Here is a 14,264-nt window from a genome sequence, read left to right as displayed (position 1 = left end):
GAGATTTACAACACTCAGTTGAAATTCTGCAAAAATTATATAATTTCTGCTCAAGCATTCATAAAATCAAAGGTTTTTAAATATCACAAGGCAACTGATGCTGCAGCCTAGTGAAGCCTATAGCCTAACAAGTATTTGTTATGTATCTTTGCACTATATAAACTAGTATAAAGTGGCCATAGGAAGACTGTGATAACAAAACAGTAAAATGCAGCTACCTCTTGTGTGTAAATGAGATTTTTAAAAAGTGCTGAATGTTCACACTTTAGTTGCAATGCATGCATATCACTTTTTATATGCGTGCACCATGCTAATTTGCTCTCTGGGCATACTGTGAACCATTTACATAATTTCAGCTTCCTAAAATCTGGAAACATCAGAAAAATTCATGTGTTCATTTGCCTGGAGCAAAAATTCATTGAACCTCCAACAATTGGTATGAGCTCTTGGAAACATGAAAAAAGGGGGAAGGGGAGCCACTTTTGGAAACCTGCAGTTTAGCTTTGACAACTAACACCACAATTTCAATTACTGTGCAACCTAAGGCTACTCGTCACAATGAATGGTTGTTTAAAAATGGCATTATAGTTCTAAGCACAATTGTTATAGAAATAAAATTATGGAATAGTTATTCCACAATAGTCACAGTAGCAAAAGTACAAATTATAATTTTTTGAATATTTTTTAAACTTTCTGTTGTGAGGGCAGAAAAAATATGATCTGGAAAAATGTTTAATTTGGTTGTGAGGATAGTTCATATTTTATGTGTATAATTATCATTTTAAAACAAAGCAAAACAATTAGCAGCATTTAGTTGCACCCATAAATATGTTTAATCAATTCTAATCACCATTACATCATAACCTTCTATTTACTCAGAAATAAGTTGTCTGAACTCAAAGGACACCTCCCAGGCTCCCAGGTCATATGACTGCATCCTCATTATGCAATGCTATTTACTTGGACTTCAGTTAAACAATTAGTTATGATTACCTTACACCATACAATAAAGAATACTTTTGTATAATGAAAACAAAGACCGCAATCCCATTAGCCAATGCCAAAGGAGAACATGCTATTGAGTTCTATTATAACATACCATGTCTGCTATTTCTGCAACCAATATGCTGTTTCTATCCTGGCATGTTGTGATTCATGTGTTCAGACATTCTAAACATAGCTTTTCCACGATTGATCTTTGACCATTTAATTCTTCTTCTCCCTGAGCCCCTGGATTGTAGGCTGCTTTCAGCAGAAACAGGAATATAGCTATGCACAGGAGTATAGGGAACAGCAGACATCAAACATTTGCACCTAAGATTTAGAAATATCATACTTTCAAACTATATATAATAACAATGTTATATTCAGACATACATCAGCAGCTTATTGAGCAGAGTAAGGAAAGAGGGTATTATAATTACTAGAATTGTAGAAATCCCTTGATACTCTCCTTTTCTATGTGTAGTTACAGAATTACAACCCAAATATTTCTGTCTTTTCTTTGAAAAAGGACAAATTGCATGGGTTCTGACTGTAGAATTAACATGCTGAATAAATATATAGTTAAATCAGGTTGATACTTCTCCCTCATTTTCATATTCAAAGTTCAATGGATTAGATAACATGGAAAACAATTTTATAGCAACTATATTATTTACCAACTAATCTATTATTATCTACCCAGGCTCACAGCAGTTCTTTAGAATATAAGGCAGGTATATGGTATATATTTTCACTGCTACCTTATAGAGATTTATCTTATATCTCCCATCCAATTTATGGATTTACCGGGGGGGGGGGATCCACTTTTTTTCCTGCTCAAAATGAAAATTGTTTCTCAGAGAAAATGAGATCACAAAATATAGTTATAACCTTCTTTATGTTTTCAGTAAACTATTGGCAGGAAAAAAATGAAAAGGTAGCTCCCACATATAGTTTGGCATTATGTAAATAAAAAAGAAACAAGTTTTCCTTTAAGTGCTATCTTTGCTGGCATCTTTATGATCATAGTCATAAAGAAGAAATTTCCTGTTTCTTCTCCTTACTACTATATTTGAAAAACTGCATAAGATTACTGAGAAAATTTCCTTTGGTTTTACCAGTAAGCTATTCTAGTACTGACTCTTTAAAATAAAGATTCAATATTTATTAGTGGGCAAGTGACAGTTAAAGATTCTAGGAACAGGGAGAACCAAGTTCCAGTTCCACCTGAGTATGAAAGCCAACTGGGTGACTTTGGGCCAGATACTTTGTCTTTGCTCTAAGAAGTAGGCAAACGTCAAACCACTTCTGATAATGTTGCAAAGAAAATCGCATGGACTTGAAAACAGCACTGGATTTGTTGATTAAAAGGTAAGGAAAATCTGTCCTCTACCCTCAGTTTCATGAGATTGACTAGACAATTTTTCAGAGACTAATGCAAATTTGTTAAATAATGATCATCCTAGATTCTGCAGTGATTCTAAAACCAATCCTGTCCAAAATATAGAAATTAACTAGCATATTTTATTTAAAAAGTTGTAAGAGTAAGACAATTCCATTTCATACTTACATTAGGAAATTGTGCTCTATGTTTTAAGGGATATAGTCAGGACAAAGAAGATGTGAAATAAATCCTGATATCAAAGAGTAAATCCTGGTATCAAAAACATAAATGAGAAGGAAAGCTGGGTTATGAATTAAAACTTCTGATTTGTAATTCTGAGGTACAGTATTAATCTAAAAGCCCAAGATAGGTCAGGACAGAATGAAACATTCATTGGCCTTTTTAGATATGTTTATTACTATTATTTATTAAATTTATATGCTGCCCATCTCATTGTCAAGTGACTCTGGGTGGCTTCTAACTGCATTGTAAGCAACTCAGAATTACCTTGAGGTAAATTTTATAAATAAATAAATAAATTGCTGAGTGAAAAATTGGATTTAATGAAATAAATTTGGATTTCGTATATGAAACTGGATTAGCTGTCCTCCCTTGAAACCTAGTGAAAGAGGTTGACTTTCTCCACAACATTTGAATGCCAAGACAATCTTATCAAAGATTAATAGGTTGTTTATTAAACTTTGTCCAGTATTTAGAGATATGGAACCATATTTAGTGTTTAAGGCCAATCTTGATGAAAGTTGCGCAGAACTGATCAAAACAGGACTCTGTGGACCAGAACACCTGCCCAACTAAACCAGTTACTTTCTATTCTAAGATCTTAATGTGGTAACTTAAAGCTAAGCAGACATTTCTTCTTTCTGCTGTGAATATGAACAATGTCAACTTAATATAAAACCATACAATCAAAGAGTTGGTAAGGGACTTCAGAGTTCAACTAATTTAACCCTCTATTCAATTCAGGATGTGCTGAAGTATTTCAACTGGTAACTATCCTAGCACCACTTGAAGATTTTCAGTAAAGGGAAATATACCATCCACTTATTCTTCTATATGATAGCCTTTAGATACCTGAAGACTGCTATTGTAATATCCTCTCAGTGTTTTATGTAAACTAAACAATCCATTTTTTAAACAGTTCCTTATACTGTTTGGTTTCCAATCACTTATCTTTGTATTCTCCTCTGAACTTACTTCAGTTTGTTGACATATTTTAGATTGCATTTACCTTTTGTAGTTTATGTTGTTGATTCATGCTTAGCATGTGACATGCTAGAATGCACAAATCCTTTCTATATGTACTATTGTGAAGCTAAATGTCCCACTCATATACTGGTATCTTCCCTTTCCTTCCCTTCCTCCCCATCCCTTCCTTTCCCCTCTTCCTAGTTTTGCGTCATCTGTAGATTTGAATGTTCATCCCTTTAACTCCTTCATCCATAAAAATGTTGAATAGTACAGGACCCAGGATAGAGTCCTGGGGCACTGAACTTGACACTATTGAATCTGATGTGGAGACTTATGAAACTATCCTCTGGGTGTGGTCATTCACTTGGTTATGGTACCTCTATGAGTTATATCATATTTTTCCATTTTATTAATGAGGATGTCATGAAAAACTTCGACAAATGCTTTGTTGAATTCAGGCTTATGTGCACATATCTATTAAAGTAGTAATACTCTGTATATGAACACATATAACATACAAAGCATATTTGTTAGAAATTAATTTTGTGACTTTTACTAAAAATGATATTGAAAAAACAAGCCTTTGCTTTTGGGAGGATTTGATTTCACAGATTTTGAGATTTCATTCACAAAGAGTTGAATGATAGAAAATTGTACAAGCTCTGTTTCAGGCATGATCCTTTGCACATTGGACCTATTTCCTACTCATTAGAAGAGCATTAAAATCAGACACATTTATGAATTTAAAAAAATTAGCCACACTTGTTAACTGGAGCCTTTAGGATCAGAGCCTGAAGATTAGGTCTTGAATCACAAAATATTTTGAAATAGTATCGGGAATGCTCCAAATACAGGAGTTGCTTCCTTCATCTTCCAAAAACACATGTCTGGTAATTGATAGAGAAACTGAACAAGCCAGACTGGACTCAATTGCCTAACACAAAGAATTTATTATTATTATTATTATTATTATTATTATTATTATTATTATTATTATTATTATTGTTAAATTTGTGGTAGTAAAGACATAATTACATTATACTGAACAGCTTTTTGAAAGTGAAATGCTCAATACCACATCCTTATTCTTAAAAATAAAAAATAAGACAATGAATGAGTAGCTGTGAATGTCTATATATAGCAAGTTTTCTTCCAGCAGAAGTTGAAGATTGCAAAGCTCAGAGGGAATCAAAGGGGCAAGGTACAGTGGTTGGTGGGATTTCTGGGCAAATCTTCAGATCGTTTTCTTGGAAGTCAATACTTATGTAGAAAAGAAAGGTAGGGGTGATCTTCTGACTTGTTTCTCTCCCAGACATACAGGTGCTAAATATGGAACTAGGAACTAGATGTGTCTAGCGTAATGAAGAGAAGGATAAGCGCTGACATGATAGCAGCCTTCCAGTACTTATGGAGATTCTCAACCATCCAATTCATGTTTGTCCCAAACATGCTTTTTTCAGAAGGCAACTGGACTTGAGGGGCTGTCACAGAGAAGAGAGGGTCAACTTATTCTCCAGAGCACCTGAGGGCTGGACAAGAAGTAATGAGTGGAAGATCATTAAACAGAGATCCAACCTAGAACCAAGGAGAAATTTACTGACAGTGGGAAATCCTCCAGGTAATTGTGGGTGATCCATCACTGGAGGTTTTTAAGAAGAGATTGGACAGCTATTTGTCTGAAATGGTATAAGGTCTCCTGCTTGAGCAGGGGGTTGGACTAGAGGACCTCCAAGGTACCTTCCAACTGTTATTCTGAGAAGCTGGAAAGGAATGGGGAATGAGACCTTCCAACAGAAATCATTAGGACTCTTCATCAGTGCCCCAATCCTTTTGGGGGCATTCTTGGATGAAATGATAGCATCTGTTTGTAACTCTTTTCTCTTGGTTGTTGCACATCTAAATATACCTGGGGAGCATTATGGGCAGATTTCCACCCTATGTGTATTGGAGAGGGTATGTACAATGTGGGAGCACATACTATTTGATGGAGTAGTGGCTGCCTCTAAGGGAACCCTGCAAGATTCTGGCTCCTCGGTGTATATGAGAAACAGAAGGTGGTGGTGGACTCCTAGATGATATTTTTGCATGCCTACTTTGGTCTCATTGTATGTGAAACAGTGATGATCAATGAGTTAGGGGATGTGCTGGAGCCTCTTGAATAATTAACCCTATAGCCTGTATCAACCACAGCAAGTTAGGAGAGGTAACTACTTTATATAAAAAGAAAAGTACTAAGGAGAGGGGATCCACATTTGGAAGAGATTAAAAAGCCTGCCTTTCTCTTCTTGAAAGCTTCCCTCTTCCTAGGAGCATTAGCGCTCAAGAGGAAAAAGACTGGACGAGGAATCTTCCAGCTGAGGGATCTCTCCCCTTGTTAACATCTTCAATTTCATCTTCTTCAGAATAAAAATGACATTATTAAACATTCACCCCACCTACCCCAGAGTGTTGTCCCAAACACTTTTAATTAACTCTTCTGCATCCCGCTCCACAGAAAATCCACGAGGATTCCATCTTCTTCACTACCTGCAGCGATGACCCAAACCCTGCCAGAACGGCTTGGGGAAGGGGCCTGTAAAAGAAAAAATCACGTCACCCCTGAAATAGAAAAAAAGCCGGGGTTGGTGAGAAGGGTTTGGGAAAGGGATGGAATAATTTTATTTTTCATTTTTATCCAGCGCCAGCCCCCTTGCTCTCTCTGCTTCTGAAGGGACGCGATGGAAGGACGGAGGCCGCTGTGTAGGGAGAGGTTCCTGTCCACGACGCTGCAGAGAAAACAGCTCCTCCCTCCTCCGGCAGACAGACAGCAAGGAGATGTCACGTGGGTCTCCACTAGCCCTCCTTTCTCTCGGCTCTCCTCCCTTACTCCCGGAGATAGATAGAAGCCCTAGCCTGACGCTGCTGAAAAGGCGAGGGACGGCACTTTCTTTCTCTCCCCCCCCCCCTTTCTGCTTCTGCTTCTCCTTCCCCGAACTGCCTTATTCAAAGAACCTAACGGGGAAATGGTCTTGGACCAACGCCTTACAAGCGAGGAGGATAATCTGCGCAGGTAAACAGAGCTGGGTTTGGGGATAGGGACAGGTGTCCGTGTTGTTGCTGGGAAGGGAGCGGGAAATGCCCATTTAGCAGGGATTCTGAACTGTCAAGGCTGCGCAAGGGACTGGGAACGGCTTTTGCACGCAGGATTTGGAAAAGGGAGACGGTTGCAGAGCGAAGCGTAGGAGATGGTGGCGGCGGTGCTGCTGCGACTAGGAAGTTAAAGCTTTATGGTAGTGATTTATTAATAATTTGGGGGAGAAAGAAAAAAATCTTGCCTAGAATTTTAGAGGCTGGGATGCGCCGAGTTGGTGGGGGGCTAAGAATCAATCGTATTGATTTTCCCCTCACCTTCCCTCCCCCTCCCTCCATTGGTAAAATATGTGGCAATTTGGCGAAGGGGAGGGCTAGAAAAGTGGAGCTATGCTTCGGATGCAGATTTATATTTCGGGTCGCTTTAATTGGGATCCATTAAATAGAAGAAGGGGCGTTCTTTTCTGCTCCCTTTGCTTATCTGACATGTTAGAAGAAAGTGCCTTAATCCCAGCTGCTGCCTCATTTTAGAATCCGTGTGTGTGTGTGTGTGTGTGTGTGTGTTTGTGTGTAGTGTGTAGTGTGTGTATGTGTGTGTGTGAGAGAGAGACAGGGAGAGGGGGGAGAGGGAGGGAGGGAGGGAGGGAGAGAAAATAAATTGAGGTATAACCTGCAGCTTCCTTAAGTAACAGAATAAACCCAAATAAACAAGCAAGCAAAGAAAAAAAAAAGAAATATGAAGAAATATGTTTGCCTAACAATGAAAGGAGTCTATTCTAAAAATGATTAGATTGGAATATATGAAGAATGGTGGAAGGAGCATTAAACAGATGAAAATGAATATATAAAAAGTATTTTTTTAATGAGGGCACTTCTCTCAGGTTTCAGCAGAGAGTATTTTTGTAAAGGGTGTGGGGAGTTCCTCCCCCTTCCCAGCCCCTTTTTATTTCATCTTGTAATTTGTGTACTCCCCAGCTCCTTCCTGCATCCTGAGAAAATCCTTCTGATATTTTAAACAGCAGGATGCTGGTAAGGCTATAGATGCCAAAATGACGTGCTATTAAGGATTTATTGTTGAATTTATTGCCTTAATGCTCTGCCTTGTTTGATTATCTTTTCCTTCATCTCTGTTGCTCTATCCTTATTTAATATCCAAGTTAAGAAACTTATAGCTAAAATACTATTTTAATAATAATAATAACAACAATTTACTTTAAGGTGGGGGAATTGAATTCATTGATGACTTTTGAAATAGGTATTCTCGTCTATTAATTAGGCAAAAAGGACCACAGGCTTTTAAAACAAAAACTAAGAGACCATTTAAGTCATGCATGTTAAATCAGCAGTCCATCTTCCACAGTGTATCTGCTACACTTGCTTTGCAAACCACTAGACATTCAGTGTTTATCATTGTATCAGCTATAATAAATTTGCAAATGGCTGTTGTTACTAGTATTATTTTGCAGCTATTGTTGTGTTTATATAGGCATAAAAAAGGTGGGTAGCACAAAGAGAGCAGAAAGGTGCTGTCATCAATTTAATGTAAGAAAAATATTAAAAAGGGATCCCCTTAGTTCAGCAACTCATTCAGCTGACATTTGTAGAAACCCTTCTTCTGTTCACTTCTGGTTTGCATGTATGTTCATGTGCATGAGAGCTGAACAGGCAAACATACAGCCACACAGAGTTTCCCACTTTCTGAGGACAGCCTAACTGGCCACTCTTTCTCCTAAGAAAGCAATTTCTATTGAACCAACAACAGTCCCAAACCCCATCCCTGAAGATACTCCTTTCCTTTAAAAAAACAACCATAGTTTTATGATACAAATTAACTATAACTAAACAAATCCTAGAAGAAAACCTTTTATTAACCCAATTTAATTAATGGATTAATTAAATTAAATTTAAGGATTAATCCCATTTTCTATTTTGGTTTTGGGAAGGCACACAACTCTCATCCATCTCTAATTCTGACATTCTCAATAGATCTGCAGTATGAAGAGAGACATAAAGTCTTGCAGAACCTTGAACTGGAAGACTGTAATTCTGGGAAGTTTTTCCAACCTGTTAAGGATATCTTTTCTCCCTTCTGCCTCAGTAGCTTTCCTATGTTCAAACAATATCACTTTCTTCAGATACACCAGGTTCTGTATTACTTTGTTTTTGCATTCAGCCAGCTCTCATAGACATACACACACAAACTCATCTTTCTCATACACTGAATCCATTCCTTGGCTCATAAATTGCTGGCAATCTGTTTCTCATTCGCAACACAATAACTACTCAGACCTCTATTTCAGTCTTTATTCACCCCATCATGACATCTGCTGTAATGAGTTACACACTTAATTAGGGTACATTGATATTATACAATATTTGCAACACCATATTTCTCTAACACACACAGACACATTTGTCTTTCCCTGGAGTTCTCTCACCCTTTTATTATGCATGTTCATCCCAGTCTTCACAATCTTAATAGCAACACCCACAACTATCTTTTTTTTTTAATTCACACTCTGCCATCATGACTCTTGCCTAGGACACCATGATTAGGATCACATACCCACAGTGGTTCTTTCTGTTCTTCCTTTTTGCACACCTACCAACTCTTATCTGAAATACCTTGTTATTCCTTGTGCAATCTTCATTCTCATAGCCACACCATTCCTGTAGATGGAGGATAAATTTTCCTTCTTTGCTAATAGCTGTCTATTCTGCACAAGTTACTGGTTTTTTTTCCCCAATAAAAGGCTATTCCTTTTCCATTACTTACACTGTCATATGAATGCATTAATCCAAACATATTCTAGCTGCTTTGTCTAATCTTCTTGCACATACATTTGCACACAAATTAAGCTTTTCTTTCATACAAAGTTAACTTTCACCTTTTATCTCCACATACACTTCTATGTATATCATGTATGCATATATTAATCTCCTTTGTCTAATATTATTCAGAAAATCTATTTTATCCTTATAATCCTTTCCTGAGTTCTCATATATAATAATCAATTTGTCTTGTGTGTTGTTTTTTCACTCATTAATTCCTCTCCTCTCTTTAAACATTTTTTTTTCATGGAAAAACACAGAATTATCAGGCATGAACATTTTGCTTTAATTCTAGACACCTCCAGTTAAAACGATCTCTGACTGCAAAACCGGAAAAAGCTCTTCGCTGCTTGTCATATGAGATACTAGATGGCTAGACGGCCAAATGGATCCGGCTTCATAAAGACAAAGCAACATATATTCTGTTGGGACCTTTTGGGGGGGGGGGGACTCTGTGGTTCACTACTGAGTTTTGCAGTGGTGGAAAATCCCAAGTTCAATTCTTGCTTGGCATCTGCATGGCGCACACCCTCATTCTGGGGAAGAGGCCGCTGTTTAGCAGCGAAGGGCAGTTTTCGCGTGCGAAGGTCTTCTTAGCACCTTCAATTCCGCGCGTTATCCAGGATTTTAGTAAGCAAGGCTGGGAAAACGGAGAGCGCTGACTGAAACCTTGGAGAGCTCTCGCTAGTTGGACGAGAGAGATTTTAGGAAGCAAGGCTGGGGAAACGGAGAGCTAGCACTGTTTGAGACCTTGGAGAGCTCTTGCCAGCTGGAGAGCGCGCGTCTTGCTTGGGAGACACAGCGCGTTCTTCTCCGAATATTTATGTTTCTCTAATGCTTCAATCCCACTCCACCCCTTTCTTTCTCGCCCGCTTGTAGATAACGAATTCTCCCGGTTTTTTTTTTTTTTTTTTTTTGCACAACTCTCCCACACATTCGTTAACACCGCCGTCCTGTAATACTTTCCGTCACACACTCCGGCGCTAGTTCTCCAGCACATTCACACACACCCCCTTCCTCTTGCTCCCTCCCCCATTCCCCCGAGCTTCAGCACAACAACCTGGAAACGGGGGTGGGGGTGGAAACAGACGGACGTAGCCCGAGCGTTCCCTCCTTCCCCCGGTCAATCTCTAGCGAAAGCAGCCGCAGCAACGGCAGTGGCGAGCTTTGAAAAGCACGGGGCATCTAGCTTTCCGCGCGCGCGCTGCCTCACCAGAGGAGGAGCCCGACAGCTACCAGTGGGCGCGGGAGGCAGCGTGACGGCGGGGACCGGGGGCAAGGGAGCGAGCGAGGGCTGGATACAGTGTCATCAATTTCTCGGGGGCCCCCCGCGCACGTCCCCACCCTTGTCCCTAACGGTCAGCCTTGACCGAAAGGGCCGCGGTGGTCCTGGCGCCAAGTCGGCAGCGCTTCTCTAAGCGGGAAAGGGAAGCCTCAGCGGGGTTGGCTGCCCCTCAGGAAGTGAAATGAGGCTTTTTTTTTTTTTTTTTTGCTGCTGCTTTCGGTGGCTGCTGACATTAGCTGCTGTCTTGCTGATCAGTCCAGGCTGAGAGAGAGAGGCTTATTACAATGAAGACCACAAAAGTCTCAAAGGAAAATATCTGGCCCTTTCATAGAATAATCCCTTATGAATCATTTCTTCCTCTCTCTTCATACATTGTGTGTGGCTATTCTGCATGGAAATAAATTCTGCAGCCTGTATAGGTGGCTCTATACAGTAATTCAGACTTGCCTTTTCCTTTGCATATTTTGCCTATTTTATTCAAATTTATTTCCATTCTTTTTTACTAATTCCTTGTTTTACTCTCATGCACACAGACATACTCACCAGCACCAAATGTATCACCCCCCCTCCTTAACTTTGTGTTATCAGGTGATGTTAAGAATTTAATGGTAAAAAGTTCAGATTGCTCACCTTGCTCCAAATTCTGAAATTAAAAGTTTACAAGCTGCCTTTCCAGCACATGCTGACAAATACATGATCGATTTTTTTTTAAAAAAATATTTCATTCCCTATATTGAAGTCTACTTTTGAACTGATAGATTGTCTATTCATATTTTTCTTAAAACCAAAAGAAAACTTGCCATTTTTAATAGATGGGAAATGGTGAATACAATATAAAGAAATAGAACTAACACTGCAGAATATTAAACAATAGGAAATGGAGCTAAGAAAATGATCCTTGATCAGAGAACAAGTTCTTGTAAGACATTTTTTTTCTTTAAAATATTGGATATTATTAACTTTGAGAGTTAGTTTCTAAGTATAGTTGATATTTGCATCACAAGGTGGAAATATTATTTTAAATATATTTCTACTATCTCTTTGAGTATTTGACTAACATGGTGGTTTATGACTATATTATATACATGCAAGATTTTGTACAGTTATAAAATTAAAGAAATACTTGGTAAGAGATGTCCCAAGCCCTAATTTCTCTTTAATTTTTATCCTTGCAATATTTTGAATTCAAGCCAAAGAATTATCTTTTATGTCTCCCCAAATACAAAGTTTTATCAATTCCAAAATGATATATTTTTCCCTCATTGATTTAGTTAGCTCTTGCCAAATAGCATCAAAGCTATAACAAGAAGTCCTACATTCAGTTTTTGGGAGATTTCTGGTGAGCCACAATGTTGACATGCAAATTCTGTTTTGAAGTTAAAAGTTAATGTAGAAATTTCCATTAATTGATCATATTTATTAAACATTTCTTCTCCCAGTGTTTTTCAAAATATTAACTGCACCTACAATCATTGTAAGCTGCCCAGACTCACTTAGGACAGTGAGACAGATGGAATATAAATTCATTCAATCATTCATTCAATCAATCAATCAATAAATCAACCAATAACAGTATGCTGCTTGCACCAGGAAGTAAACAAGCCTTTGTGCTGTAATGGGATAGTGCTGAAATACTTCTAGTTGCAAAACTATGCAAATTATGGATAACAAGAGGTGCTTGCACTTGAGGTAGATGAAAGCAGTATATGTCATTTAATACTTAGGCATAATCTAGGAAGGGTTATGCTATGGTATTGCTACTACTTGAGGCTTTTTTTTTTATTTGCTGCTGCAAGTCAATTAGTTTTCTTAGATGACAACTGTAGCTGCATTGGAGTACTGATATAGAAATAATGATGTGATTTAACAAATATCAGTAAATATGCATTATCCACAAATTATGGGTGTAGCTGGGAATATTTGAGAGGGAAGGGTGGGATAATATTTTAAAACATGGAAACTGATTTAACTTTCATTACAGAGAAACTAACATGTTACAAATTACATATAATGTGAAATTATGAGATTGTATGTAGTTCTTTATGTCAGAAGATGATAGCAGAGATAGCAAGATATCAAATTTTGGACTCTATTATATAAGCAATTAAAATGAATCAATTTTCCAAGTTTAAAAATTAATTAAAGGAAGCAGAATAAAATATACAAATAGCTATAGCAATAATCATATTTATTTCAGGGAAAAAAACAGCCATAGCACTGAAGAAATTCACTGCTAGCTTGCTCCTCCTGTGGTTTCATTCACTTTATATAATATTAAAAATATGTTTATTGCATGGAAAATTGCTAAACATAGGATATAGCAGGCAAAGATATACTTTTTGCTATGAATCTTTTTGAGGATACTAAAATGGTAGTAAATATCTTTTGATATCTTTTTGTATCATAACTTTGTGTTTAATGAGGCATTTCCAATTTCTTTTTTGCATAAAACACTTATTGCTACAAATAGTGTGAGCAGGCTATGTCACCAGAAACTTTTCAAGCACAGTATATTGTATGTGTATCTATTGCAGCAGAAGACATTCAATTTACTTCAGGTTGTATTTGTATTTGCTGTTACTTTCAGCTCTTTATTTTTCAGGCATGAAGTATTCAATTGTGAATGTAATTTTGTTGTCTTTCAAATTTTTGCAGGTTTTTGTAAATATATATATTTTTAAAAAAATGGTGCAAAATCTTCCAACAATTAAGCACCGGGATCTTTTCAGTTTTGGCTTTGCAGAAGAAAAACAAAATAGGAGCAGCTGTGAGGCTCTGCATAGCAAGTAGCTTCTAAGCTACATGACAGCTTCTGGATTTCAGCCCCATTGGGAAATACACACTCTCCTGGTTTATTACATGGCAGGCAGTCCATGGTCTGATGAAAGAATCAACTTTGGAAAGACAGGATTGAAATCTCTAAATTGCTTGCAGTGAAAGTGACAACATTCCTGGGAACTACCACTATTGGATAAGATGACTTCTACATACACTGGGATACTGAATTCTCCATATATGCTGGAATATTGATTAAATCTTGCTGGATTTGTGGATCTTTTAAAAAGGTCTTCTAAGTAGTTTATGGACCTTCCTACATTTGTTGTATTTTCCATCCATCCCCAGCTTCTTTTCATCTTGTCAACATGGATTTTTAATATTAATATATTTGCTGACTCACTTAGTCCTCACTTTGAGAAGCAGATGACTGAATAACTTTTTATCAGTGCCTTTTATTTTTTTAAATACTTTTTACAGTTCAAATAAAATTGCACATTTGTTGGTGCTTTATCCTTCCTTTCTTCCATTATTATTATTTTTATTATTGAAAAAGAACAAATTGGCATCTAGTGTAAAAAGCCTGACACTCTCCTACTGGGGAAGGCAGCCACATTATTTCCTCCCTGAATCTGAAAAGCAAGAATTAAATATCTGTTGTGAGTAGTTACTGGAAAGATTTTACCCTGTCTGCTTCAACGCCCCCACCACCACTCCCCCCTCCTC

At 37.6% G+C, this 14,264-nt stretch overlaps 1 long non-coding RNA gene across 1 annotated transcript; it reads right to left on the bottom strand.

Annotated features, from left to right (window-relative positions):
- Nucleotides 1-603: 603 nt before the first annotated feature.
- On the bottom strand, nt 604-6,619 carry LOC120297103. The gene is made up of 3 exons (XR_005553691.1): nt 6,017-6,619; nt 2,555-2,638; nt 604-1,314 (listed from the first exon to the last, which is right to left on the bottom strand). It is a non-coding gene; the product is annotated as an uncharacterized LOC120297103 (long non-coding RNA).
- Between the last annotated feature and the right edge of the window lie 7,645 nt (nt 6,620-14,264).

Source organism: Crotalus tigris, unplaced genomic scaffold (assembly GCF_016545835.1).
Source record: "Crotalus tigris isolate CLP2741 ecotype Arizona unplaced genomic scaffold, ASM1654583v1 scf7180000023575.545094, whole genome shotgun sequence".
Classification (NCBI taxonomy): Eukaryota; Metazoa; Chordata; class Lepidosauria; order Squamata; family Viperidae; genus Crotalus; species Crotalus tigris.
This window is presented reverse-complemented; position numbering and strand designations above follow the sequence as displayed.